The following is a 321-nucleotide window of genomic DNA, read 5'->3' on the forward strand; positions in this document are numbered from 1 at the left end:
CTCTTTCTATTTCCCTGGTTTCCTAATGTCACGAATTCACTTAGGCGAAATTACCTGTTTATTTTTCCGTTCCATAAATCTTCCATTTATGTGCAATTTCCATCAGCATTGCCAATACATCTAACATTCTAATATTCTTTTACGAGACGTCTCTATGAGAGTAGGGAAAACCGCCCTTATCTTTACTTGCAACAGAGGTGTGATATAGACGCTGCCTGCGTGATGCATCAGGGGCCGAGCTTTATATTTTTTCGTCTGTTAATCCGGAGGAAGACACGGCTTTTCATGTCTGACATTGGAATTTATTCTTGGAAAAACTAT

This window comes from Penaeus monodon, chromosome 21, assembly GCF_015228065.2.
Source record: "Penaeus monodon isolate SGIC_2016 chromosome 21, NSTDA_Pmon_1, whole genome shotgun sequence".
Classification (NCBI taxonomy): domain Eukaryota; kingdom Metazoa; phylum Arthropoda; class Malacostraca; order Decapoda; family Penaeidae; genus Penaeus; species Penaeus monodon.